This window comes from Pleurodeles waltl, chromosome 10, assembly GCF_031143425.1.
Source record: "Pleurodeles waltl isolate 20211129_DDA chromosome 10, aPleWal1.hap1.20221129, whole genome shotgun sequence".
Taxonomy (NCBI): Eukaryota; Metazoa; Chordata; class Amphibia; order Caudata; family Salamandridae; genus Pleurodeles; species Pleurodeles waltl.
In genome coordinates this window covers 962,909,187-962,935,371 of record NC_090449.1, presented here as the reverse complement: position 1 = coordinate 962,935,371, position 26,185 = coordinate 962,909,187, and positions in this window count along the sequence as shown.

Below are 26,185 nucleotides of genomic sequence, written 5' to 3'. Positions count from 1 at the left end.
GGAGTAATCACTCTCTCAGAGGTAGACTTGTGGAAGCGTAGAATAGCCCCAGATCTCTGTGCCAAAAGAGCTAAACTTTTATCGATTTGGGCCCCCCAATGCAGATTGTTGCTAATTCTCACCCCCAAATAATCTAAGGAGCTTACCATGCCTAGGGGGGTTCCATTATAGAAAATTGAATATCTCTTAGTGGGGCCACAGCCCAGGGTCATAAGTTTAGTTTTGCTCTGATTAAGTTCAAGTCCATAGTCATCACAAAACGAACTAAACTTATCCACAAGTACCTGAAGACCCATAGGAGTTTTGGAAATCAGGAGGGAATCTTCAGCAAATAGCAAAATTGGAATTTTGTGGTTATTCAAGGATGGAGCATAATTTTGGCAGTTGGTAACGACTTGCACCACCTCGTTAATAAACAATGTGAATAGAGTTGGGGCAAGAACACAGCCCTGGCGCACTCCTCTCCTAATATCTATTTTGTCGGTGAGTTCCCCCCGATTGCCCCATCTAACTTGTGCAAATGTTTTTTCATGTAACCTTTGAATTAAATGCACTAAGTTTCCTGGGATACCGATTTTGTTTAATACTCCCCATAGTTTCTCTCTTGGGACAAAGTCGAACGCAGATCTTAAATCTACAAAAGCAACATAGAGTTTTTGCTTAGATAGGGTGACATACTTCCAAAATAATAATGACAGCCTGAAGACTTGGTCCATGGTGTTAGTTTTAGGCCGAAAACCGGCCTGTAAGGGGGATAGAATTTGATTATCCTGAATCCAATCAGTAAGCCTATCCAAGACTTGCTTAGCAAACGTCTTCTGAAGGATATCGATAAGGCTGATTGGTCGATAATTTGCAGGTGAACCTACATCACCCTTTTTGTGAATCGGAATTATTTCTGCACCACGCCAAGAATCTGGAATAGGGCTACCAGCTGCTATGGCAGTAGACAATAAGTTAATGTACCATGCCCATATCTTTGGTTCTGATTTAAACAGGTCCCCTGGAATTTTATTAGGACCAGGAGCTTTAGCTGGCCTCAGAGAATTAATTGCAGCTGTTGTTTAGGCTAAGGTAAAAACAATGATCTCAGTTGAAGTCTTGGTGACAGCCCAACACTCATCATATCCAGGGACCTCCGGAGCTTGCGGTGCAGGCAGAGCATAAATTCCAGAAAAATAGGACACCCATCTTTCGGGCTGAATATACATGCCAATATCATCATTACCCCTTTTCGAGCTAGAGGTCAACAGCCACCAAAAGGAACTATCATCTTGATGTTTGACTGCTTCAAGCAGCTTCTGCCATATCTCATTATCCCAGTCTTTTTTTGCTTGTTTCAGGGCATTGACATACCTATGTCGGGCCTCTTTAATAACCTCTTGGGTAGAGTTTTTTACAGCCTCGTTTAAATTAGATCTTGCTCGCACACAATCCTGATTGTACCAATCCCTACGAGGGATGTCCACAGGTCTAGGTTTAGAAGGGATTTCCCTATAGAAGATACCCTTTAGGGAATCCACCAATTTATTGTGGATAACCATAATAGGAATATCAGAGACTTCTTGTGCCTCGTAATCTACAAAAAGCTTTAAAAATGATGAATATATTTCCCTAATCAAGTACGGGTTGGATTCGACCTTCGGCCAACAGACCCGAGAGCGTCTATGATTCAGGTAAGGGAGTGGGACGTTAGTGATCGTTGTGTGCTGGACTCTTAAAAATGCATGGTTGGTCAGTACAAGGCACAAGGGATTATGATCACTATCCAGGCGGGGTAATATTTCCATGTCCAGTGAGCTTGACCATAGCCTAATGTACACCAGAATATAATCAATAGTACTGAAGGAAAGCCCTCGCTTGAAAGTAATAGCTCGCTCAGGATCTGATTTAGTGCGGCCATTGCATTCTCTCAGGCCATATTTCAGACAAAGGGAAGACAATTGAGATGCAACACGGGAAGCTGGCAGAGACGCCATTTCCTTGGATTGGGGAATACCCCAATATTCGTCCTCCTCAGTAGTCAGATTTCTGATGGTGTTGTCCAACACAAAGGAGCAATTAAAGTCACTAGCTATAATCAGAAAATCTGAAGAGTCCAAAAGCTCTATATATTCCATCAGCTGGGTGAGAACAATTGATTCTGACCCACGGGGAACGGATCTTGCATAAGTATTCAGAACTATCATCCTAAATCCAGGTCGGAATGTGAGTTGCACACCCAGCAGATCATAGGAATTAAACTTTATCATAGAGTGGTCACATTCTAGCTTGTTGTTCAATAAAATCATTAACCCTCCTATCTGTCTTCCAAAGCCACCAGAAGCATGTTGGGCAGCAGAAAAATAGGTTGTAAAGCCTTGAATGGGTATCTGTTGTGCAGTCCAAGTTTCCTGATTATTAACAAGGCTTACCCATTCCGGGTCACCCAACTTTAACTTAATTCCTGCAACATTCCAAGATATAATATTGATTTTGGGAGGCGTAGATATTAACTTAGTTCTCAATAGAGGGGCAGTAGATGGAGTCCCTGTAAATTGACACTCATCGTTTACTGTTTTAGGAAGTACTGTGCAGGGGGCATTCAGTCAGTCCAGTTCTGAAAGTAAGGGGGAAGGGTTCTCAGATTTAGATGTTAAAGAGTTGTCTAAAGAAGGAATAACCCCAGCTACAATAGTTCCAGATGTACAGCATCCTCTGCATGACAAAACCCCAGGCGGCTGACTACTAAGTCTAAGGTTCGATTTCCTACCAGAGCTTACCAGAACCTGTCCGTGTGTCGAAGGCCAGGAGATCATTGACTAGACTACTGTCATTAAAAAGAATCGAAATATAATCAAATTCCGACCCTAACTGATTATATCTATGGACCTCGCATATATCAGACCTGATAACAGACCTGATAACAGAGAGACAGTTCCTCTGGGAGCGTATCCAATGAATGACTTTTTCCCATTTGTTTGAAAAAAAAAAAAAAATCACTCTATTTTGGCTAATTTCTTGGTCTCCTTCAGGGGAACCCACAAAGTCTGGGAACCTCTAGAATCCCTAGGATGTTGGTAAAAACGGAGCAAATTTGGCATGGGTAGCTTATGTGGACAAAAAGTTGTGAGGGCCTAATTGCGCCGTGCCCCAAATAGCCAAAAAAAAGCCCTGGCGCTTCAGGGGGGAAAAGGCCTGGCAGCGAAGGGGTTAAAAGTTAATTAAGTCTTCTCTTAATCATCTTTTTTTCAAATATCATACAGGTCAAGAAGGACTGCAGGTAGAAGAACCTTATGCCTCCTTACTATATTTTTTTAGTTGTGGGTAGGCAGGGAGGCCTAAATGCCTTGAAAAAGTCAAGTAGGGCATGTAGAAATCGGCCAAAACAGGTTGGTGTAGTAGAGATGCTGGAACCATTGCATTCCTAGAGAATATCCATTTGTTTTTGTTGGTGCCACGAGTTCCCATGAAACAATTATTTGGGTAAACTCATGTGGACAACATTTTTTAACTCATTAATTGGACCGCCAGTACTTACCCAGGAGCTTCAAATATATAAGAGCTCCCTGGTAATGGTTGAGCCCACCTCAGCGATACTTACCTGCTGGCGTCAGAGAAAGCACAGATGATGAAGCATGCCATCAACTGGTGAGTGAAACGTTTCCGCTTAATATTTTAAATATTCCTAACAAGTATGACATTCTAGTATTGATGGTAGTATACATGAATGTGTTGGCACGTTTGTTGTAGATATATTTGTATAGAGAGGATGTGTAAAGTCCTGAATACCTTTTGCTCTATTGTGATTGTGTTAGTAGCATATAGTCCATAAGACAGGGTGTATACTATTTAAAAGTAGGGTATGTAAAAGCTTAATGTAACACAGGTCTGTACAAAGAAAAAAGCCCCAAAAGCTATTTTCATATAAGCAATGCTGGCAGTTTTGTAGCAAAGCATTGCAATGCAATGTTACATGTAATAATGTTACCTCCCACTAGACCTCATCTACAAATGTCTTTCTTGGACTTGCTATGATATTTATTTAAGAGCCCACTTCACTGTTTAAGTTGGATGTTTAATGAATATTTTAGAAGGGGTATTTTCCCAAATTAAAGCATCTGGAGATTCATTTCAACGAGTTCCACCTATTACACTGTAGCTGAATAGCCCCCTTAATGAAGTGTGAAACTGCTGTCAGAGCAGGTCAAACACCTTAGGTGTAGGGTGGTATGTCTGTCCCTCTGGCATGATAACCATTTTGGCTGTTTCAAAGAGCTAGATTAACAAGGACTACCCTGTCACAGGCCAATTAGCTAGCACCTGGACAGGACCAAGACTCAGACAGTCACCAATCCCAGTGGGTGAGGAGCTGCTCACAGAACTGGTTTACAGTGACCACAGAAGGGGGTTACATATTTATTTGCCCACACCTCTAGGGTGGGCACACAAACGCTACACAGGAAAAAGAATGTTATACCATTTTGGTTTTAGGTGGAGAGCTGCACTGTGGGATTGTTTGCAGTGGGGCATACATGAAATGCTGCAAAAGTGGATTGGGTTACCCCTGGGAACTTTTAACCCATTGATGGGGGAGGAGCTAAGATTCACCGCGCCTACAGGCTGGGGCCAAGGATAGATTTTGCACCCACAGTACTCTAATCAGAACACTTTTTGGTCCTGTAGAAGAACAGAAGAAGACTGGACTAAAGCTCAGTGACCTGAGAAGAGCCTAAAAAACTCAACGTGCTTGTCCTCCTGGACAAGGACAAAGAAATGGAGCACAAGGTTCATAAGGATGACCTCCTGTTCAAGCGACAGGGACACAGCAAGCTACAAGACTTCTTTTTCAGCCCAGCTGACAAGTTAGAATTGGCCCTGCCCTTGACCTTGCTGCAGGCCGCTGCTTGAGTGAGCCTTGACCCTCAAGAACTGTCCCCAATGTCTTGGACCCTTGGCTGGTGTCAAAGAGCCAAGGCTTGTCCCTGCGCCTCATCTCTGATTGTCTAGTGGCCATCACAAGTAAGTATTTCGTTCTTTTCTTTCTCTCTGTTGCCCTTTCACTCTTGCGTTTTCTACCTTTTTCTTCTAGCATCCCTTGTTTTTCTCTAGCTCTTTTTCCTTTCTCCCCTCTTTCCTCTGCCCCCTCCCCCCTGCGAAGCACCTTTCCCGTCCTCCTGCCTCACAGCTGACTGCTCCCTCTGGCCCCCTCCCCTTCTTAATGGCGGCCTCGTGCAGCGGGCGCGCCACTGGCACGCCAAAGGCAAGCCTGTCTGCGCCTGTCCGTGCCTGGATCGCACCCTGAGCCAGGAACCCTGGATCTCTTTAGAACCACCCCCTGGACTGCCTCCGTTACAGCTCTCAGACCCTCCTCCGCCTCAACACCAGACGTTTCAAAAACAACTGCTGCACCATATACCCCAAGGACACCCACGGGCCTTTCACCTGCAGGATCTACAACTTCAGCACCAACCTCAACAAACCGGAGGTACTCTCCGCACACAAAGATACCAACAACCCCCACATCCCCATCAACTGCCTGCTCCTGAACATCCGCTTCCTCCACAAACATGCCACTGAACTCTGGGACCAGATCGATACCACCCAACCGTACATCGTCTTCCTCACTGACACCTGGACCAACCCCACCTCAGGTCCAGACATCGCCATTCCCGACAGTTACAGCATTCTAAGGAGGGACCGGCCCTCCCGCCCAGGTGAAGGACTCGCCATTGTACACAAGTGCTCACTACGTGCCATCCAAGAAGAACACTGTACCACCATGGAACACATGCACTTCCTGGTCCACTCCAACCACAACTCCTCCATTCGTGACACCCTGGTGTACAGGCCACCCGGCCCCCACCCAGCTTTCATAGACGACATTGTAGACATTACCATCCCCCAGACTCTGGTGTCAGTCAACTACCTCCGCCTCGGTGACCTGAACTAACACCTCGAGGACCGCACCGACCCAAACACCACCAATCTACTTGACAACCTTGCCAGCCTCGTCCTCAGACAGCTGATCTCCAAACCCACACAATTCGCAGGACACACACTGGACCCTATCTTCACCTCCACAGGAAATGGAACCAAATCACCAATGAACAACTCACCTCATTGCTTGTCAAATCCCTCCCTCCCACCTCTGACGATGCCAACACAGCAGGGTGCAATCTCAACGCATGGATCACTGAATGCGCCGACACTCTAGCCCATCTCCGGCTGATATTGGCTAAACGTACGTAACAAAGCCAGCTGATTCACCACCGAACTCCAAGAATCAAAGCGTACCGCAGACCTTTAGAGAAAAAATGGAGGAACAGCCAATCCAGTGAAGCCTCACCTCATTCAGAGCCGCAACCACTGCCTACCAATGAAAAATAATGAACGCAAGGAAGGATGCAGTCAAGAAACACATCAACTCCTCCGCACACAGCTCAAAGGAACTCTTCTCAGTCATTAACAAGTTTACAGATCCCCCCTCCAAATCGACCAGCATCCCCCTGTCACGGGACCTCTGCGACAAACTTGTCTCCTTTTTCCACCACAAGATCAAGAACACCTACGACAGTTTCCTCACCCAAAATCCTGGCACCAGAACCTGCTACTGACCCATACCCCCCAGAACCCACCCAGACCATCCAGGGCTGTTCCACGCTCACCACAGTGGAAACAGTCAACATCATGAACTGCACCCACTCCAAAGCCCCTCAGACCTCTGCCCACACCACACATACATCAGAGCCAGCACATCCATTGCCCCCGAGCTTCCTAACAGAATCAACTGCTCCATCAGCATGGTTACCTTCCCTGAGGACTGGAAACACACCAAAATACGCCCTCTCCTGAAGAAACTTTCGGCCGACCCATCAGAACTAAGAATTTCTGCCCATCTCGCAGCACCCTATCCCACCAAAGTACTACAGAAAGCAATCAACGCATAACTACAGAATTTCATAAATGCCAAGAACTCCCTGGACAACTCCCATTCTGGCTTCCGCAGTAATCTCTGCTTGGAGACAGCACTTCTGGCAGCTACCAACGACATCCGATTACTGCTAGACCACGGCCAATCCTACCGCACTCTGTGCATTAGACTCCATGACATAGGAATCCGTGAAATAGCACTGGAATGGATCCACTACTTCCTCTCTGGGAGTCTGCAGAGAGTCTGACTCCTACCCTACACTTCCAGACCCTCAGGAGTCAACTGAGGAGTCCCACAAGGATCCTCACTGAGTCCCACACTGTTCAACGTATACATGGCCCCTCCTGCTGCCATCGTCAGAAGCCACGGTATAAACATCGTCTTGTTTGCCCATGACACACAACTCATCATATCCCTCACCGAAGACCCGGACACAGCTAAAAGGAATTTTCACACAGGAATAGAAGTCGTCACCACCTGGATGAGAGAAAGCTGCCTCAAGACAAGATGGAGCTCACCATCTTCGGAAGTGCCACCTCAGCTTGGGACGACTCCTGGTGGGCCACATCCTTCAGCATCCCCCTGTACCTACTGAGCACTACCGTAACTTAGGAATCATCCTTGACTCCTCCCAATCCATGACCCGCCATGTAAACTCTGTTTTCTCCTCCTGCTGGCACACACTCCGCAAACTTCAGAAGATCTTCAGATGGATCCCAGCACACTGTCACAGGACAGTCACCACGCCTTAGTCACAAGCAAGCTCGACTACAGCAACACCCTCTACAGCGGCCCCACAACTAGGAACATTAAAAAACGTCAGCTCATCCAGAACGCCACCTTCAGACTCATTCTGGACCTCCCTTGCCGAGAACACATCTACCAACACCATAGGACCCTCCACTGGCTACCGGTTGAGAAACAAATCACCTTCAAGCTTTTCACCCACATGTACAAGGCTATACACAACGAAGGACCAGCCTACCTGAACCACCACATATCCTCCCACACCCTGGCCAGATCTCTCTGCTCCCCCAGATGGCCCTGGCCACCGCCCCTTGCATCCGCAAAGCCAACACCAGAAGATGATCTTTCATCTACACTGCAGCAAAGAGCTGGAACAACCTCCTCCTGCACCTCAGACAAAACCCGTCGCTCACCATCTTCAGGACGAACCTCAAGATGTGGCTCTTCGGATGAGGCCCTTCCCCTCCCCCTTCCCCCGCACATTGAGACCCTCACAGGTGAGTAGCCATGCTTTACAAAGATTGATTGATTGACTGATTTATTGAAAGAATACTCCTTCTAGCACTTCCTGTAACTGAACCTTAACAACATTTTTGCCTCAAGAACCTCCAGAGATCTGTGTCCAACCTGTCAAGGCGATGTGATCAAAATACATTTTTGCTGGGCCAAAGATTCAGGTTGCTTCAGCTCAGAGCTTTTCTGCAGCAGCAGTAAATGTGATTCAGCAGGATCTCATGGGAAGGTATGCAACCTTGTGGAGCCCTATCTGACAATAGCCTTAAGCTTCACTGGAAGAATCAAAGCTCAAAAAAGTGACTGAGACCAAAAGTGGGAACCTTCATCAAGAAAAGGCAACAAAAGTACCCGGTGTTGAGGTACCTTCCTTGGGGCCCAATTTCAAATTTTTCCTGCTCAGAACTTCTGTGCCAAAATTCAATGGCTTCACTGGGACCTCGTCAAGGGCTATCCAATTTCAAGGAGCCCTCTTGGGCCATGGCCTTATTTCTTGCCCACTGAGGATTATTGACTTTCATTTTAGAGACAAAAGGCCTGAATACGAGTTTTGCCATCAGACCATTGTATTACGATATACAGAGGCAGAACCTTCACCTGCCAAGCCAAAGTGCATCCTGCCAGCAGCGTGGCAGTCTGGTATCTTGGCGGTCTGTACTCTGGTGCTATCAGCGCTGCAGCCAACCACCGAGCCTATTACATACACACAGCCTACATGGCAGTCCTCTTGTGGTGGTTAGCCAATGGTGGTCAACCTCTGCATTCCGCATTCAGCAAAGTAACAGCCAAGTGCCCATTGATGAATTAAAAAACAATACAGCTGACATTCATGGGCCCAGAGGGCTCACCTTCAATTCACACTATAAAACACACCCCTTCACAGACCATGATCCTTTGCCTCTCTACTGCAGAACAGCAAGACAGAGACCATGCTACTTTTTGAAATTTTGACATGTAAGGCAGCCCTTTGGGCCAGATGTAGCAAAGGATTTGGGTGTCGCAAACGGCGAAAATCGCCGTTTGCGAGGCGCAAATGCCTCTTTGCTATGCAGAAGTGCATATTGCGAGTCGGGACCGACTCGGAGTGGCATGCAATACCATTTGCGACCGCATATGCGGTCGCAAATGGTATCGCAGTTACCATCCACTTCAAGTGGATGGTAACCCACTCGCAAATTGGAAGGGGTCCCCATGGGACCCCTTCCTCTTTGCGAATGGACCCAAAACAATTTTTTCAGGGCAGGTAGTGGTCCAAGGGACCACTACCTGCCCTGAAAAAAATACCGAAACTAAAGGTTTCGTTTTTTTTTTTAAGTGCAGCTCGTTTTCCTTTAAGGAAAACAGGCTACACTTAAAAAAAAAAAACTGCTTTATTGATAAAGCAGTCACGAACATGGAGGTCTGCAGACGACAGCAGGCCTCCATGTTTGCGAGTGCCTAGACTCGCTATGGGGCCGCAATTTGCGACCCACCTCATGAATATTAATGAGGTGGGTCATTGCGACCCCATAGCGAGTCGCAGACGGTGTCTGAGACACCGTTCTGCATTGGAAATTGCGACTTGCAGTTTGCGAGTCGCTCCGACTCGCAAATTGCAAGTCGCAATTTCCAACTTTGCTACATCTGGCCCTTTGTTCCCATCTCATTTATCATCTTTTGCACACTTCTTCCATTTTTTGTTTATAGTCCCAAATATCACTCTTCTTATTTACTTTTTCACTGTCACCCAATTTATTTTCAGTCATGTCATACCCCAAAAATCCACTTTTTTCTGAAGATGAGTTGAGAGTCATGGTAGAAGAAATCATAAGAATAGAGCCACAGTTGTTTGGAACCCAACCCAACATGCTCCTCTCATTAGGAAAATGAAAATGTGGCAAAGGATAGTTGACAGAGTGAATGCTATAGGCACTACTTTGCACACAAAGGAGGACATTAGGAAGAGGTGGAATGACCTGAAGGTCAAGGTGCCTTCCCTGGCCTCCAGACAAAAGATGAAGGCCAACACGACTGGTGGTGGCCCTACCAGTGCCCCATTACAACACTTTCCCTGTATTGTACATTGACTTTTCAAACATACACTACCCAGAGAATCTGAGATGTAAGACTGTCAATGTGCACTCTTGGACCTAACATGACTGCTAAAAAGGCACATCACATGCCATAAGATGGAATGGTGCCTGTAAGTGTGTCAACATCAATAAATCATTCTAGGGCTCATGGTATGTCTCAACATGTAAATGTATACCCCAACCTAAATGCAGTCTGCCAACAGAAATGTTATACCCAAAAGTGTATAGTGTGTGACGTAGAGGGAGTGACCTGACTCCAACTCCCAGTAGGCCCTGTTTCTATGCTTACAATCACCAGCACAGTCTTCACTTGTCCAATTACACCTGTTTGTAATCTCTCAAATGGTCATCACTCACCTATGGAGTATACCATTTCTCAAGTATTGGAAAATAGAGGGAGTAACCTGACTGCAGCTCCCAGGAGGCCCTATTTCTCTGACCTCAAACACCAGCTCACTGTTCACTTGCCCAAATATACTTGTTTGTGAATTATCAAAAAATGTTTACTCACCTGGGAGTATGTCATTTGTCTAGTGTGGGAACTAGAGGGATTGATCTTAATGCAAAGCTCAATAGAACCTGTTTCTGTGACTCCAAATTCCAGCCAACTGTTCACTTGCCCAAAGGCACCTGTGTGTGAATTCCCAAATGAAGAATACTCACCTGAGAGTAAGCCATTTGTCTAGTGTGGGAACTAGAGGGATTGACCTGACTGCAAACCCCAGTAGACCCTGCTTCTGTGACTCCAAACAACAGCTCACTGTTCACTTGCCCAAAGAAACCTATGTGTGAATTCTCAAAAGAAGTTTATGTACCTGGGAGTATGCCATTTGTCTAATGTGGGGACTAGATGGATTGACCTGACTGCAGAGCCTAATAAGCCCTGTTTCTGTGACTCCAAACACCAGCCCACGGCTCACTTGCCCAAAGACACCTGTGTGTGAATTTTCAAATGAAGTTTACTTAACTGCAAGTATGCCATTTGTCTAGTTTGGGGACTAGAGGGATTCACCTGAAATAAAGCCCAATAGGCCCTGTTTCTGTGACTCCAAACACTAACACAGTGTTCACTTGCCCAAATACACTTATTTGTTAATGCACAAATGAATTTTACTCCCCTAGGAGTAAGCAAAATACAGATCATTCTCAACCCAGAGACGTGTCTGAATAACTAGCTCCATCTTGACATGGTATCCCAAAATGATAGTGATGACAGGAATGGCACCTTACCAAGCGTGTACACCAAGTATTCCTAACTCCTTAAGCTGCATCAGCAGATTGGTAGTGGAAGCAAACACATTGATACATCAACGCAAGCATGATGACTGCAGATACAGATACAACAAAGTTGAGTGTTTGCCTATATCACACTCAAATATGCCTCCAGATACACATATTGCCTCTCCAATGTGTTGGTTCTACTGTTGGTAAAATGTCATGTTCATTCCCTCATCCAAACTGCAAATGATCAGCACATCTACTGAGCTAATTGAGTCCAATAGTCTAGGCAAACTTCACGGATGTCATGTCAAGTACTCCAGTACCATGGTAACATGGCACAATAGGCTAACCTGCAACTTGGGAATGTCCAATGTCTCCACATACTGTGACACAAAACTTTTGGAGATATATGTCACACTTCAACCAATATCAAAGTACTCTCTTTCTCAACAGGTTGCTGGCAGAGCCCCTGGGCATACCTTGTCCAATGACCAGACTACTACTCCACCCCCTCTGATGAAGGTTTCAGTGATGACAACATTCCTGGACTTGTGGACATGGAGGATGGCCCTAGCAAAATTGGGCAACCTAGTCAGATGGCAACAGTGAGTCTCACTGTGCCCACAACTACACCTCCCAGCACTTTTGCATCAACATAACAGGCAACAACGCACCTCTAACCTATGCACCTAGCACAGTTTCCACCATCTTGTGTCCCCAGTCCTGGATCCTGAAGTGCAAACCAACACTTCTAACACTGAGGTTCAGGGACTCAGTTGGAGAGGGCACCCTGTGCAAGGGCACAGGCTTGGGGGGCTAGGGTGCATTGGAGGGATGCTGTGGATCAGCGACATGAGGCCACTGGGGCTACTGTCAACCAGGAAACCATCAGCCACATCTTGGGGGCTATCAGGAGTCCCAAGGCATGATGGGCCAGGTATTGACTGAACTCTGGGAAATAAAGCAACTGCAGAAGAGCATGCACAGGGACATGTGCGAACGGAGGATGCCCACAAATCCCAACATGGCCTCCCTGACAAGTGCTGAAGGACATCCATACAACCCTGAACAGAGCTTTTCCACCCCAGTCTTCCCCTTCCTTTGGGACAACTATATCAGGGCCATCTACATCTGTGGCAGCCACAGGAATGGAGGCCCTGCCAGAGACACAACCACCATCAGACACCCCAGTCTCTGTAGCAGCTGAGGCCCCCCTTTACAAAGGTAGATGTCCATGCAAGAATTCAGGAGGTGCAGATGGCAAGACACCACCACTGCCAGCAAGAAACCTCTTCCTTAATGCCCTCCTTTGTGTGTCACACATACACTCTATGGACTTATCGTGAACCACATTCCATTTCCAATGGGAGGAGTACTGTGGACTTAGGACTTCCAATGGTGTGGCATCTACTCCGATGATTTCATTCACAATGACTTGCCCCTTCACCTTACATTTTTGTTTATTACGCTCACAATTTTTTCTCTGTAGTAGCATTGCAATAAATTCACCTGTCACAAACTCATTGTCTACTGACTTCAAACTGACACTTAGCTATGTAGATATGTCAGACCATGTGAACCATACGATGAAGATACTAGGTACTTGTGCAAGCAGGGATATGTTGCATGTCCACAGTGTCCAGTTCAAGATCACAACCATTCCACACAAACACATACATACAAATGTGTTGTCAAAGGAGAAAATGTATGACATTGTTCAGCTAATAGTCTGTCAGTATGTCTGAAACATGGCAAATCATATCTCATTGTATCATACTGGGTACATTGTTACAGGTACAGATCTCCAGACCATGGAAGGAAGGGATATATCAGTCACTTTCCTGTAGAATAGGCAAACATTAAATTGGTTGATGTCATAAGCTGGAGCCATTTCGCCTACCTCACAAAAGGAATCCAACATCATAGAAATGCAAGACTCAGACAGATGGCAGTACAATAGTATAATCCAGCATCTGGTGGTATGATACAAACAAATGTCAGTGATATGCCACAGACACTTCTGCGTACAATGATGAAACACATCAACAGCTATGTACAGTTCAGACAAAGAGTGTTTAGCCCATGTGAAGGGAAACTAACATGAATTTGACATAGGACTACATATTTTCTGACCACACGATGACACACAGGGTGCATCAGGGTCATCACACTATAAGGCATCATTCCAATGGAGTCTCTCCGTCCTAACACTGAGCAAGCTGTCTTGGCACAGGTCTTGTACATCCAAAGTCTATGACCTAAATTCCGAGGAATAATCCATGTCCACTTTCTATGTGCAAGCAGCATCACGTACCTGCCAATGTCACAACTTGGAAATGCCCATATGAAGATCTCATGGTGAAGGTACCTGAACAAAGAACAAAACAGGGAGTATATTTGTGAACCCATACATATGACACAAGTCACATAGCAAACATCTGGAAATCAAAACACATTATAAAAAAGTGATGCAAACAAAGCAACATCATCAAGATGAGGATGTGTCAAAAGCTTCCTCTTCAGATACCCGTTGGCAGATTTTGACTGAGCATCAGCTTCCGAACTAAAGAAATCCACATATTATCACAGCTACAGTTCATTATACAGTGATAGGCATTTCATCTCATGACATACTCACACTCATGAGAAGAAGCTGTTGATGAAATCTTGTCACAAGTCATCTCCTTCCTCTTCACCACCATCATCTTAATTTGACATTCCAGGATTCTCACCTGGTGACAACTCAGGCTCCCCCTCCTCTGGGATATGAAGGGATATTCCTCCAAAGGGAAATGTTATGGAGCTAGCAGCATGCAACAATAATCTGATATATTTTACTGGGAGTAGAGGAGGGCTCCATCAGTCTTGTCCAGACAGTGAAATCAGCATTAAAGAGCCCAAAAGCCCACTCCATTAGCCACTGTATTCTTTTTAATGGGCCTTACTGAAGCTGACTTCCCCTGGTATAGTTGGATTCCTCAGCGGTGTCAACAATCATGAACGGTTTGGATATGCTGAGTCTCCTGTTTTGAAATTAGACATAAGTGCCACACTCACTTCAGGATTGTAGCACCTGACATTTTGGAAAGTGGATTATTGGTAAGGGCAGGTAAGTACCTACACTTAGCAATAGGCCACTAACCCCCACTAGGTTCAGTTAGGTCTTAATAAATTAACCCCAGCTCAACCCTTGCTAGCTTGGCAATGAGCAATAAGGCTTAACTTAGGAGACAAAAGCCCTCATTACAAGCGTGGTGGTCTTACCGCTGCGGTCTCAGGGGTAAAGGCCGACGCATAACAAGTTTGGCAGTTTAGCCAAAGCCAAACCTCCACAACGCCACCAGTTCCGCCGGTGCAGTCAGAGCAGCACGGCTGGAGGTGAGCTCCTCTGGGCCAGCGGCATGCCTAAGACCGCCGGCCGTATAAGGAGGCAGCAAACCGCCAGGCTTTTCGCAGTGGTTGCCCAGCCATGAAAACCCTGGCAGTAACATGCTTGGTGGCAGGAATCCCCATTCCTGTCACCGGCACACGCATCCCCACATGTCCACACACTTGCAGATACACTACTTCTCTTTCTTATTGGCATATGGGCAACTTACCACCTTTTCTCTTCAGTTGACGCACGATTCACCATTTGTACTCTCACACTCCATTTTAACATGCTTTTATCCTCGAACGTTCTTTGATATGGTATTTATTACCATAACTGTTTGTATATACCTTGCAGCCTTGAAAAAGTCACTTTTTGTGACCAAACACGTGTTGGCTTGCTTATGCAAAGATGTTTATCCAACTGAGTACAATGACTGTGGTTAAGGAACTTTGATCACTCGATGGACCTATGCTGATGCCTTGCAATAAAGGATCCTTTCGCAACTATTCTCAACTGAAAGACTGATTCATATATGGACTTTCTGAGTGCAGCCGTGTCTGTTATGTGCACTTGCAGATACACCCCCCCACCCGACTGCATACATCCAGAAACCCCAACTTGCTCACACACAAACAGACACACACCCATACCAAACTGAACACAAACAGACACACACCACCCTTACCTAACACAAATAGGCATGCACCCTCACTCGCTCGCACACAAATAGACACGCACCTGCACACATCAACACACTCTCTGACACACACACCCACTCACTTGCACGCACCTGTTGGACTTTTTCCCTTTGCAGGGTCATCTCCAGTCTTTTTGCCTCCTTCCTCCTATTTTTTCTGACCTGTTTTTTTGGCTTTAGGACTCTGGGCACTTTACTACTGCTAACCAGTGCTTAAGTGCATATGCTCTCTGTGTAAATTGTACTGTTGATTGGATTATCCATGATTGGCATATTTGATTTACTAGAAAGTATCTATTAAAGTGCACTAGAGGTGCCTAGGGCCTGTAAATCAAATGCTACTAGTGGGCCTGCAGCACTGGTTGTGCCACCCACATTAGTAGCTCTGTAAACATGGCTCAGACCTGCCACTGCAGTGTCTGTGTGTGCAGTTTCAAGCTGTCAATTCGACTTGGCCAGTGTACCCACTTGCCAGGCCTAAACCTTCTCTTTTTATACATGTAAAACACCCCTAAGGTAGGCCCTATGTAGCCTCCTGGGCAGGGTGCATTGTATGTTAAAGGTGGGACATGTACTTGTGTGTTTTACATGTCCTGAGAGTGAAATACTGCCAAATTAGGTTTCCACTGTTGCAAGACCTATCTCTCTCATAGTTAACCTGGGGACTGCCTTTAAATGTTATTAAAGTGTGGTTTTGCTTTAGGAGCAGATAGACATCTGGAGTTTGGGGTCTCTGAACCCACAATTTAAAAATACATCCTTTAGTACATTTAGTTTTCAGATTGTGTGTTTGAAAATGTACTTCAGAAAGTAGGCATTTTCTTGCTTAAGCTATTCTGTGACTCTGCCTGTTTGTGGATTCCCTGTCTGGGTCAGTTTGACAGTTGGGCTTTTTGCACTTCTCTCTAGACAGTGACACAAAGGGAGCTGGGGTGTGGCCTGCACATCCTGATGAGCCATCTGGGCTGATGGGGAGGAGTGGTCACTTAACACGTGAAAGGGCTGTGCCTGCCCTCACACAATGCAGTCTCTAACACCTTGGTGTTTGTCTAGGGCCTGGCCTGGGCAAGTTAAGATCTTACAAACAAGAGAGACTTTCCTTGAAGTAGGCCTACTTCAACGGTAAAAAGGTGTATAAGAAGAACACCCAAAACCGCTGAAAAGCAGATCACTTCTGGATTCAAGAGGAACCTCTGCCAAGGAGAAGAGCTGAAGAGCTGAGGAGAAGTGCAGCCCCTGCATGTGACTGTACATTTTTGGGCTCTCCTGCAGTTATTGCTTCTGCCTGTAAAAGACTGGACTTTGTTGTGTGTTGCTGCCTGAGAAAAATCTCCAAGGGCTTGAACTGAGCTCGCCTCCTATTGTTGAAGTCTCAAAGCCATCAAATACTTCCCCTGCCAGCACCTGGACTCTCTGCTGAGACTCCTGCCCTGTCAAGTGATGACCTATTCAGTTTCTGGGCCCTTGAAAGGTGAAGCTGGTAGACAAAGACTGAAAATCCACACACAGACCGCTGTGCGGGGTAATTGCTGATGTACCTTCCGTGATGCGGCTTATAAACGATGTGCTCCACCTGCATCGCGGCTGGAAGATCGACGCAGCATGGCTGGAGAAACAGCATGGAACACCTGCTAATGGAGGCTGATAATGACACAAACCCCACGCAGTGTGGGTTTGTGATACCGTGCAACTGGATTTTCAAGGCAACATCGCTGGGTGCGGAAAAGCAACACAAAGCCTGGCCAGACCCAAGGCACCGGTCCAGATTGATGCATCGATCTCTTGCGGGAGAGAGGAAACGAGGCACGCCGACCCGGCCGGAGGAGGAACGATGCACGGTCTCGCTTGTGAGTGAGAAATCGATGCATCGCTGGCCTTTTCCGATGCACACTCACCTGTGCAGTGTTATTTTGATGCTATCCAAGTACTTTTGTACGCTAACCGCGTTCCCACTGTTTTCTAAAGGATTTAAGACTCTTTTTGCTTTTTATACTTATAGCCTGACTGGTGTATGTGTATGTTTTTTGTCATTTTGGTCCTGTTTTGTTTAGATAAATATTACCTATTTTTCTAAACCCTTGCTGTGTCGTTTTGTAGTGTTTTCACTGAGTTATTGTGTGTGTTGGTACAAATACTTTACACATTGCACCTGAAGTTAAGCCAGCCTGCTTGTGCCAATCTACCAAGGGGGTGAGAGGGTGCTAACCAAGGGTGATTCTCCTTTACACTGACTAGAGTGAGGGTCTTTGCTTGTACAGGGGGTAACCTGACTGCCAACCAAAGACCCCATTTCTAACATTGGTGGCAGCAGTGGGATTGGAGTTGTATTTGTACTTGACATACAGTGATTAAGTGTACACTACTGTTTTCAGTGCAGACCATTACGTGACCACATGCAGTTTTTCCTTTTTGTTCTCTGGTGTCCTCCTGGATAGATTGTTGCTATTTGGACTCTGGTTTTTGGTTGCACCTGTGAAGCCTTTGCAATATGGAAGTCAACTTCTGGCACTTGGAGATCTATTCAAAGAGGGAGCTACACGTTTTCTGCAAGGAAAGGGGGCTGGCTATGAAGAGAAGGGCCCAAAGGTTGGTTCTTGAAGCAGCCTTTACTGCATCCCAATATACACACACCTACTCACTCGCACCTGGTCACCCCCCTCCCCTCCACTTCCATTCTGACACACACACCCTACACACACACATACATACACACATATACTCACACACACCCATACCGCTACACATACACATACAAGCACATACCACACACATGCACACAACACACACACACTCTCCCCTCCCCCCTTTTTGGACGGTCCACCTACCTGTCTGGGTGAGGTGGTCATCCATGAGGGGATGGGTACTGGCGTTTGTATTGCCAGTGCCGCACCACTGTGCAGGAACCTCCGTGCCGTATTACATCCTGTAATATGCCAGGTGGAGTCCTTTTGGCGTGGCGGTGTTGGCTTTGGAACTGCCTCTCACCCGCTGTCAGTCAGGCCGACTGTGTCGGATTTCTGCCTTTAAATAGGCAGAAATCCTGTGGTGAGTCCTGATATGGATGTCTTCAGACAACCAACACTGGTGGTCTTTTGGCACCCGTGACAACGGTGGCCTTTCCCAAAGACCTCGGAAGTCGTAATGAGGGCCAAAGTGTGTAAAGCATTCAAGTATCACGAAACAGTAATAAAATAAAACACAAGAAACAGTTTAAAATTCCAAAACCAATTTCTAAACATTGGAAATATGTTTATCTTTAATTTGACACCACAACAAATAAAATCAGATAAGGGGAACCGAAGATATGAATTTTTAAAGAATTAATGTTTTTAGTGCTTAAAAACTAACAGGCATATTTAAGAGCCCCCAATCGCCATTGCAATGCACAGGCATAACGTGACGCAAGGGGTTATAAAGTGGAGCAATGCAAGCATTGTGCCACTTTGTAAATATGGCGCAGTGTGTTTGCCCTTCCAATGCCACATTATCATAAAAAAAATACGTTAATGTGTCGTTGGAATGGTGCTAGGCCACCATAAATCTGGGCCCTAGTCTTTTTCTTGAAGATTTTTCTTCAATGGGGCGAAGTCACCAATTGAACTCCGACCTCCCTGGAGCCCTCTTCAGATACGCATTGCAGGAGACTTCATTGAAGAATTCTACGTTCGGACTTAGGTGATTATTCAGGATGAAAATCTTTGTCTGGGCCAAAGCTGAATCTTTATCTGACATCCCTGAAGCCCTCCTCAGATACCCTGCACAGGAAGTCCTGGTCAACTTTTTACCTTCTGACTTTTTGAAGCTTTTTCTCTCTGACGTCGGCCGACCCTACACAGCAAGCTGATTTTGAGTCGACATTGTTGGATTGCCTCTCCAGGAGCCGTAGGTGAACTCTTGGAAGTCTGGGGCTTCAGAGCTTTCCAGCAGAATGACCCTGCAAGCCAGGCCATGGCGTGGCTGACGTAAGCCAGTTTGACTCTCGATGGTGGGTCAGTCCCTTTATGGAGCTTTTTACCAAAAGTTCTCCCAACATCTCCAAACTTCTGAATCTTCTTCCAGAAGGTCTTTGAGGGTCCTTTAGGGGTCCACAGCTCACCCCAAGGTTCCAAAGCTCTGAGTTGTTCCTTGAGGGTTAGGACTCCAACTCCCAGAATCCACCTGGCTCATACTCCAAAATGACCACTGGACAGGGGTCAGGTGGTCAATTTCTTCAGGATTTGATACAGGGGACTCTGGTTAGCTGTTTACACCTGTAGCAAGAAAGGAGTCCCTTCTTGAACCAGTTGAAGCCAGGCAAAGTCCTTTTAGTGGTGAAGCCCAAGTGTGCAGCTTGTGCAGTCCTTTAGGGTCCAGTGCCCAGGTGCAGGTCAGGGGCCCAACAGGGCAGTGCTTCTTCTTCTGATGCTCTTCCTTGTAGAGATCTGAGGTGTGGGTGCAGCTCATCCATATTTATCCTTGCTCCTGGGGTGAAAAGCAGAGGGGGGAGGTGACTGTCCAATCACAGGTATGCTACTTCCCCGTTGGATGGCCACTTCCTGGAAAGTGTGGCAAAAATCAATCCCAGCGAGCAACATTCTTTAAAAATACAACTTGGCTGAAACTGAGTTTTGGAGGTTAGGCCTGGCACATCCTTTGCGTTCAGCCCAGGCCATTTCATACCTCATCAAGGCAGCCTGGCCAGGCTGCCAAAGGCTGTCCAATCAGAGAAGGGAACTACAGAGCTGAATGTGGCAACTTCCAGGTAGAGTCTTTACCTGAACCAGTTATATTAAATCTAACAATGGCAAGTTGTGAGAGTTATTATAACAATTAATTTGATACAAAACTCAAAATATCTGACTCTTATGCAAACTTTATTAATTAGAATAAAGTCTTCCCATTTTAACCTTAGGGTTGATGTATATGTAAATATAAGGTCGTTTAAGACTTTGGAAGTACTTTTAATTCCAAAGTCGAGTTTGCATATAACTTTAGTTTAAAAGCAACCAGCAAGGAAGGCCTGCCTTTAAAAATACACTCTGCAGCTCAGCAGTGCACCTATGGGTGCACTACCTATTCTGGGGTCCCTAAACCTCCATGCCCTACCATATACGAGTGACTTATAGGTAGGTTGATAATGTCAATTACAATCAGCCTAATTGTCATATCCACTTTACACAGAGCACTGGCCTGGGACTGGTAAGCAGTACTCAGGGCACAGCCAAGAGTCAGTAACCACCAGTCCCTGTCCAAAATTTTGGGGGTAACCAGGGTAAAAAGGAGGACTTTCCTACAACACACAAAATCAGGACAGATGTGACTTACCAACCAGTCAGGCCCTCCCTGGTTGCAGTTGTGACATCAGCTGGGGTATGGTGCTGTTCTGCAGTACAAATTAATCCTGGGGTGAACCTGGGAACCGAGCACAGACATTTAAGTTGCAGAAATCTGACAAGCAGACAACTTGCACATTGATAGAATGGAAGTGCTTCCTGTTGCAACAGAATTGTTAACTGGCCTGCAGTGGCACCAAGCCAATATGTGTGCATCAATAGCTCCTATCACATGTGGGAGGTGAGCAAAACATCAGTCTTCACATTGGCTAAATTCTCATGTCTGGGAAACATGATATAGCTGGTAATTAATTTCATAATTGCTGATAGCACGTCTCTTAACCAATTAGCTGCTGGGCCTCCCTCCCACCCCCCAGTGCTGAGCCCTTTTTTGGCTATTTGGGGTGGTTCGCGCTTAGGCCTTCATAACTTTTTGTCCACATAAACTATCCACGCCAAATTTGCGTCCTTTTTTTCCAACATGCTAGGGATTCTAATGGTACCCAGAGTTTGTGGTTTCCCCTGGAGGAGACCAAGAAATTAGCCAAAATACAGTGAAAATTTCGTTTTTTTTTTTTTTAAATGGGGAAAAAAAGGCTGGCGAAGTAGGCTTGTGGTTTTTTCCCTGAAAATGGCATCAACAAAGGGTTTCTGGTGCTAAAATCACCATCTTCCCACCTTTCAGGAACAGGCAGACTTGAATCAGAAAACCAAATTTTTCAACACAAATTTGGCATTTTACTGGGACATCCCCCATTTTTAAAGTTTTTGGTGCTTTCAGCCTCCTTCCAGTTAGTGACAGGAATGGGTGTGAAATCCAATGCTGGATCCCGGAAAGCTAAACATTTCTGAAAAGTAGACAAAATTCTGAACTCAGCAAGGGGTCATCTGTGTAGATCCTACAAGGTTTTCCTACAGAAAATAACAGCTGAAATAAAACAAATATTGAAATTGAGCTGAAAACAACAGCCATTTCTCTTTATGTTTTACTCTGTAACTTTTTCCTGCGAAGTCAGATTTTTTAAAGCAATATACCGTTACGTCTGCTGGACTCTTCTGGTTGCGGGGATATATAGGGATTATAGGTTCATCAAGAACCCTAGGTACCGAGAGCCAATAAATGAGCTGCACCCTGCAGTTGGTTTTCATTCTATACTGGGTATACAGCAATTCATTTGCTGAAATATGAAGACTGAAAAATAGGTATCAAGAAAATCTTTGCATTTCCAAAATGGGCTCAATATATTGTTTTGAGGAGCAGTGGTTATTTGCACGTCTCTGAATTCCGGGGTGCCCATACTAGCATGTGAATTACAGGGCATTTCTCAAATAGACGTCTTTTTTACACACTCTCTTGTATTTGGAAGGAAAAAATGTAGAGAAAGATAAGGGGCAATAACACTTGTTTTGCTATTCTATGTTCCCCCATGTCTCCCGATAAAAATGATACCTCACTTGTGTGGGTAGGCCTAGCACCCGCGACAGGAAATGCCCCAAAACACAACGTGGACACATCCCATTTTTTGACAGAAAACAGAGCTGTTTTTTGCAAAGTGCCTACGTGTAGATTTTGGCCCCTAGCTCAGCTGGCACCTAGGGAAACCTACCAAACCTGTGCATTTTTGAAAACTAGAGACCTAGGGGAATCCAAGATGGGGTGACTTGTGGGGCTCTGACCAGGTTCTGTTACCCAGAATCCTTTGCAAACATCAAAATTTGGCCAAAAAAACATTTTTTCCTCTCATTTCGGTGACAGAAAGTTCTGGAATCTGAGAGGAGCCACAAATGTCCTTCCACCCAGCGTTCCCCCAAGTCTCCCGATAAAAATGGTACCTCACTTGTGTGGGTAGGCCGGGTGCCCGCGACAGGAATAGATCACACAACGGTCAATGTTGGTCCTTACATGAGACAGCTGTTGACCCTGGGGTGATCCATTCCTGACGCAGGCACTAGGTGTAGGCACTCAAGTGGGGTAGTGTTTTTATCAGGACAGGTGAGGAATCACTGGGTGGTAGGAATTTAGTGGATCCCAGCATTTTCCTGTAGTTTGTGTGACGAAATGCGAGAAAAATAGAGTTTTTATTTAACATTTCAGCTTTGCAGGGTATTCTGGGTAAGAAAACTTTGGGGAATCCACACAAGTCACACCTCTGTGGACTCCCCCGAATGTCTAGTTTCCAGAAATGTTTGGGTTTAGTGTGTTTCTCTATATGGCCGCCGAACTCAGGACCAAAAACACAGGTGCCTGCCTTACAAAACCAGTTTGTTTTGCGATAGATAATTTTGATGTCTCCACAATACGATTTGGGCGGTGGAATTTGGGGCTGAACTAAATTGGGGAGCTCCCAAGAGAGCACTCACTCTCTCTCTGCTTGCCGCTGCATTCGCCTGCTCTCTGGGTTGGGCTAACCCATTATTACCCAGTTGCACAGACTGCTTGCGAAGAGACAGCAGGACTGTCCTCATCACCTCCCTCATAATGTACTGGAAGAGGAGTTATCGAATGGGACTCCTCCAAATGAAAAATCACTCCCAGAGTCTGCGCCATTGTCCTATCCCTCAGATGCTGTCTCAGTATCTGATGTCTCAGTCTCTGATCCTATGTCAGAGCTGTCCTCTATAACCCGAGTGAAGACAGCAGTCATCCATCAAGATGCCATCTCTGCTATTGGCTAAACTGTTGCTCTAAAACACTAGCCTACGTAGACAGTCACAAAATCGATGGTGTGTGTGAGATACGTGCAACAGTAGAGGCCACCTTACCTGCACTTCTTCCCTCAATCAGCACGTTCTTTCAAGACACTCAAAAAAAACCTTGTCACATACCATTCGTCACAGTCTTTAGCACCTCCTGCGCACAGTCCAACAATCATTATTGTTGCTCCCACTCCCTCCTCCTCGGATTCCCTCATTACCACCCAGCAAAAGTGCCCTTCATCTCTCCATAGCCACCCTCCACCTCGCACATACATTTCATTTGTATTATAGCGCAGGTAATGGCTGACTTTACTAATGTACTCAGCTATTTACATAAAATACAGATTTGCTCTTTGCAGTAGGCATATAAACCTTCTGCGCTTCTTTATGGCACTAAAACTGCCACTAGACAAGTCTGACCCTTTTGTAGCAGAAACATAATCACAATACTTACTTGACTTTTTTATTGCTGTCTAAAAGCTACAGTTGAAAAGTATCAGTTGAAGTATGTGCATTGCATTGAAGACGCAAGCTGCAACTGCAAGACAAATGGTGGCAAATATATATATATATATATATATATATATATATATATATATATATATATATATATATATATATATCACTTTTATATGTGGGTCTGGTTTTCCTGGGGGCTGATCGCAGCCCCCAGGGAAACCACACACATATTGACAAAATGGCCCCCAGGCAAACCCTAAAACAACAACAAAAAAATATTGCCCCCTGTCCATTTTTTTTTTTTTTTTTTTTTTACATGTAGCCCCTGGGGGGGGGGGCACGATTGCGCCCCCCCCCACAGGGGGCACCTACCTTTTAAAAAAAAAAAAATATATGCCCGGGGGGGTGTCCCGTTTTCCGAGGGGGCCGACCCCACCAAGTGAAATCCCTGGTGTCTAGTGGTGTTTCCTGGCCCCCGATCGCAGCTGTGCTGCAATCGGGAGCCAGGAAACACTTTCAGAAGGCCTCGTAAGAAAGGGGAGACTCTCCCATTTCTTACGAGGCCTTCCCAAATGTGGGGAAGGCCGTTTGTGGCTGTTTTCCCCATCAGAGCAGGAAGCGGCCATAAGGCCGCTTCGTGCTCCGATGGGGAAATCCACATTCTAACGTCACAAGGAGGGTAGGTGGGGGGAGACACGGAAGAGCTTCCGTGTCTCCCAGGGATGAAAAATAAATAAAATAAATCCTCGGGTGCGACGCACCCGAGGATTTATTAACCCCCTCCCTGGTGTCGCCCACTGGTCGTGACCCACACCAGGGAGGTAGTGCGGGCGTCGGCCAGTGGCCGACGACCGCATTGAAAGGGTTAACACACCACTGAACACAGATTGGGACATACCACAGATATGGCCACTGTATTTTGGAAGGACCCTATTGCCAGGAAGTGTGATACTGCCATGAGTTCAACAATGGGTAGTATACATGTTGGATTTGTGTTCTCAGGTATCAGATCTGTCTCCAACTGATGATGTAAACCCACAATTGTTTGCCCATTCACACTGAACTGTTTGATGATTTGACATTCTTCCATGCTTTGAAGGTCTAGCATTGGAAGGTACACTTGACCTTGTTGCCTCCACCCTCTCCCAGGGTACCTATTTGTGAAATTACATGATTAAGAGCATTAGTTACTGTGCCCACATCAACATACATAATGAATATGAGCAAAATATTGTGACAAAGCATTTCTGTCTGGAAATACAGTACACCCATTTCACATCACAGCTGTCTACTACACAAGGGCCAAATCTGACCTCCATGGTTGTCTACAACATGGAGTAGGCCATCACCCAACTATCTGCTCTTCATATGCCCCTCAAAATATAACATTCTGTTCTGACCTCCAAAAATACCGTCACCGACCATGGACAGTGCACCGTTGTAATATGCCATCTGTGACCAGCAACACACTACACTGGTGCTTGTTTAGAAGATCCTACAAAACAAGGCTGCTTTGCATTGTTTGGGATAGTCAGACACACATATTGATGTTGTTATGCAGTTAACATGGCCAAACTCTGGTTACAACTGTCAAAATGAAGGATGCTTTACCTAGATCATTGGACATTGAGACCAACTTGAGCCTTAGGGCCTGGTTTAGCATTTGGCAGAGGGATTATCTGTAACAAACGAGTCAGATATGATGTTCACCGTATTTCCATCCCATAACAGCCCATGGAGATTGTAATATGGTGGACAGGATATCCTTTACATTTGTGACAGTGTACCGCCAAACTCTAAATCAGGCCTGTAGTCCCAAGTCCTAAGGTGGCTGCAGCCACATATTGTTGATGTGGTGGCAGCCAATCAAATAATGTCTGAGTGGATTTACACTAAATCACAAAAAAGCATGCTTTATGGACCAAGATCTAGCTTTATGCCAAACGTATTTTCAATCCGTTTAGAACTTTTGGCCCATATTTATACTTTTTGACGCAAAACTGCGGTGACGCAGTTTTGCGTCAAAAATATTACCGCCGGCTAATGCCATTTATTTGTGCAGTGTTGTCGTCAAATTTATAATTTGACGCACGGCAGCGCAAACCACTGGTGTGAGTCATTTTTTTTTACTCAAACCACTGCGTCAAATCGTATAGGAAAACAACGTTAACGCGGCGAAAA